We start from the raw sequence: 4,421 nt of genomic DNA on the forward strand, positions 1-4,421 counted from the left end.
TTTTTTATTCAAAATTAATTTGAAAGACATGTGCATTTTTCTTAGTGATAAATTTCGGGACCCACGGGACCCGCGGTGAAATTCTGAAAAACGACACGCACGGGCACGGAACTTAAAAATTTAATTTCGGGATGGACGGGACCAGGGCTGAATATTTAGTCCCGTGCCCATCTCTAGTCTAGATCGCTGTAGTCTTTTCCAGGCAGAGCTAGCTGCTAGGTCTCTTCCGTCTAAGTATGGATTTTACTTACCTGAGTTTAACCCGAAAAAAACTTAACCCGAAATTTTTTATTCCGCCCATAGTATGTAGATACATGGAAACCGGACGTGAAAAGTGAACCGGTGAAATTTACCGCACTAATTTGCCAATGAAATCACAAACAGCCTTAACATGAGTGTTTAATTTTTTCGGATTTTTTGGACGATCTGTTAAGCGGCCAAGTTTTTGAAAGCTCCGGCCTAATATCTGATCTAAATTTTGAATAGCCCTGAGAAGCTCTCCCCCCCCTGACATCAGTCTGCTGCATAATTTCATTATTGGCGCAAGCTCGTATAGCAAATAGTTCTGTATAGCCTTCGTACATGTTGAGAGGTCATATCTTCAGTTTAGTGCTGCAGCAAGCCCATTCTTAAGGAAGCTCCTTGTTATTCGTTCGAGCGATAACAAAGTAGATGGAATTCCAGGCATGTAACCAGATTGGGTGATCTGTTGTTAGTAGCTGCTCTATCCGTCTCTTTTCTGAGAGAAGGAATCCTAGATGAATTCGTGTGCTTAGACTTGGTTTCTGCTTCCTTCTGGAAGAGTTGCGATGTCTAATTCGCATATTTCTAAATATTGAAGTTTTTACGAAAGTCCCTTGCAACGTATTCGACCCCATAAGTGTTAGGTAAATCTAATCTCCAGAACCTTTCTAGTAAATGTGAAGATATTTTAAATATGAGGGCCAAATCTAAATTTGTATCTTAACTCGTGGGTTAATTTTTTTATAACTAGATATTACAACAAAAAATAGCTGCTCATAAAAATACAATCGTCGTTTGGAGTCAGCGTAAAACTGTAGATGCCTCCACTTTGTGTGACAACATCAAGGCGCACGCCACAAATCGGAGGAGAAGCTCGGCCAATCATATGTGTAAGCGCCAATCTATTATTAATAAATATATATGACTATTATTAATTAACTAACATACAAATGCCCCGAATTTGAGTCAAATCGGTAAGTAAATACCAGTATAACTCAGAACCAGCGATATCTGCCGGTTTAATTATTTGTTACAACTTCTGTGCTTTTTGCTTGCGGATAAACAAGCCTCTAATAGTGAGAGGTCCTGTATGAGGTTGCATTTTATTTAAATATTCTCGAAAAATACAATTCTGCATGCTGTATTTATATATGTACTTATTTCATCTGCCTTTTACAAATCCTTACACACACTCCCCTACCAATAATTCTGGTCAGCTTGACTACCTTCTCATTGCTGCGCACTCCCTTCCTCCCAACTCTCCTTCGTTATGGACGGCATTTCATATTTGCCGCCTTCATTCGTACGTCAGAACTTCATAGCTTCTCCAGCACTAGCGTTCTCCCTACTTCTCGGCACCATCGGTAGAAATTCGTTTATGTCAAAGTCTGCCGCTAAACCAGGATTTACTATAGACGATCGTCGATGCTTCTTTTGCTCTTCGAGAACAGCCAACTGTTCTGGCGTCAGATTTTTCAATTTGATAAGCTGCGTAAATTTCTCTTTCGCTTTGCGTTGCTTCCCCTGCGAGCGCTTCAAACGATANGTTGCTGCGCGCTCCCTTCCTCCCCAACTCTCCTTCGTTATGGACGCCTTCATCCGCCTTCATTCGTACGTCAGAACTTCATAGCTTCTCCAGCACTAGCGTTCTCCCTACTTCTCTGCACCATCGGTAGAAATTCGTTTATGTCAAAGTCTGCCGCTAAACCAGGATTTACTATAGACGATCGTCGATGCTTCTGCTGCTCTTCGAGAACAGCCAACTGCTCTGGCGTCAGATTTTTCAATTTAATAAGCTGCGTGAATTTCTCTTTCGCTTTGCGTTGCTTCCCCTGCGAGCGCTTCAAACGATAGAAGTCCTCACGTTCATACTCTTCCAATTCGTCTCGAATGTAGGTGATTGTATTTTGAAAGCGTGGAATCACAACAAATTCCAATCCATTGATGCGCATGTTATTTTGTCGCGCTCCATCTTGTAGCGCATTCGCTGTGTACTCCAGCGATGCCAGCGCAATGAGCGTTCGCACGGCATCTTGGTATCGGGCGCGCACTACTTCCACTTGTTCGCCGCCACGTGACAAACCGGTGAGGGGAAAGCTTCCCGGGCTCTCCACGAACAGCTGAAACTGCGGCAGTAAGAGACCAGCAATTCTTGTGTTTTTTATACGCATGTAAATGTCTGCTTTGCCTGTGTTCAACAGCTCGCATGCGCGTAAGTCGGCGTCGAGAAAATTCGCTTTTGCCATCGAGAAAATCGCATTAGCCATCACTTTGTCCACCACTGCCTGTGCGGCTTCCAATTCGGCCACTACTTCACGCAGCTTGAGTTCGATAGCATCGCGTTTCCGTTTGAGCAGATTCAGACCGCGTGTGGCAGCCATAATGCGCTGATTCATGAGCATGAGATTGGCACGCGAGGGAAAAATGTTGACGCGGTCGGTTGCCATTTTTTTGTTTTGTATGACTTTGGTTAGTTTTATCCCTCACGTTTTGGTTTTATTTTGCTGGAATACGAAATTCTAATAACAGCAACAAATATTTTTCCGTTTAAAAATTATTAAATATTTCAAGAAATTTGGTTATTTTCCAATGCCAATATTATTATTTTTTTTTGATTTTGCTTTTGCTTTCGTACACAATTCACAATGAGAAAGGTGTCGTTTAGGGTTGGGAACGTTCTGTTTTAAAACAGCACGATTTACGAATAAACCTAAGCTGATTATTGGGTGTCAAAGAGTTTAGGTGTTCGTCCCTTAAAATACACCAAGGGGAGGGACCTACAGTTTTACGCCGACTCCGAACGGCGATTGTATTTTTATAAGAAGCTGTTTTTCATGGCAGAAAAACACTCGGAGGTTCGCCATTGTCTATATTTTTTGTTTTTCTGATGTTGCTTTGACCTGGGATTGAACCCAGGCCTTGCGGAGTGCACAAAGTACAAAACCGCGTATCAAAAAAATGCAAAACCGCGTATGTGAGGTTGCATACATCTTTTTCTAGTGAGTAAAAACACTCATATTTCAAAATGGTTCTCTTTTTTATAAAGCAATCGCAATTCTGGCTAGTATATTTCAGGACGAATGGATAAGGATTGAGTCAAGGGCTTGTGTGATCTCATCAGTCATATAAAACAGGTAGTAGCATTAGAGCAAAAAAAAAAACATTTGCATGTATTTTGTTGTTGCTTCTGGTATCGACAGTGTCAAAAACTGTTGGGATTTTTTTTTTTAAATCAAGGCGTGCCATGTGAAATACAAAAAAATAATAAAAATAAAAATAATTAAATTGAAAATAAAAATAAAAATTGCTGCAACTTTCTTAGTAAATTTGTTTGCTTCTCGATGCATTGATCCATCCGGCGGTTGTGCTGCTGGGTTGGGCGAGCGTTCCGAAAGCTGTGAGAGAAATTAAAAATATTTCACATTTTCTAGACCAAATAGTTTGAAACAAATCAAATCACCTGCTCTACTGATACTACCTGTTCAATGTGCCATGGTTCGTACATATGTGACCTGGTCTACGAAAAGGGAGCTTACGTGCGAAAAAAGTTTTCTGTGAAAAAGCTGTTAAAAGTGAAAATCATCTCATCTTCCATCCGAATCAACCAAAAAGTGAAAATTGATTTTTTGACACCTAAGCCCCCTTTCCGTAGACCAGGTCACATATATTTATTTCTTCAAGGAAATTTATGGCAAAAGCAAAGTGCTTTTTCAAGCAACAGAAATAATTAAAAATATTTCTTGTGATTTTGCTTGAGTGCTGGATTCTAAGCTTTAATAAGATACAGTTTGTTTTTGAGGTTTTTAGCTTTAGGGGGGCTTGAACCCCAAAACCTACTCCTTGTGTGTGCTAATGCTCAATACATTTCTTGAAGCTGACGTCGCAACGCCACTACTGTCGCTGCTGTCGCTGCTGTCGTTCGTAGCACGGCTTTCATTATTTACGGCATTTTAATGGAGAAAAATGTTTAGAAAATTCACATACTTAGTAAAATACATACTTACACACATACATACATATATGATTTAAAAGAGATACTTGGCAAGGCAATTTAGAGTGAATGTGAAATGGAAGCGCATTCCACAAATATTTTAGTAACATTCGTGGAAGTTAAGTTTCGAGGTATTCGACAAATTTTCAGCGATTTCATATAAAATAAGAAAATACTCCAATTCGCT

The 4,421-nt window shown here is 40.2% G+C and overlaps 1 pseudogene; it reads right to left on the minus strand.

The window, feature by feature from the left end:
• Positions 1-1,859: 1,859 nt before the first annotated feature.
• Positions 1,860-2,690, minus strand: LOC108376795 (V-type proton ATPase subunit D pseudogene; annotated as a pseudogene).
• Positions 2,691-4,421: the final 1,731 nt, after the last annotated feature.

The sequence above is a fragment of the Rhagoletis zephyria genome, unplaced genomic scaffold (genome assembly GCF_001687245.7).
Source record: "Rhagoletis zephyria isolate East Lansing unplaced genomic scaffold, Rhagoletis_zephyria_1.1 Rzeph_scaffold_10968, whole genome shotgun sequence".
Taxonomy (NCBI): domain Eukaryota; kingdom Metazoa; phylum Arthropoda; class Insecta; order Diptera; family Tephritidae; genus Rhagoletis; species Rhagoletis zephyria.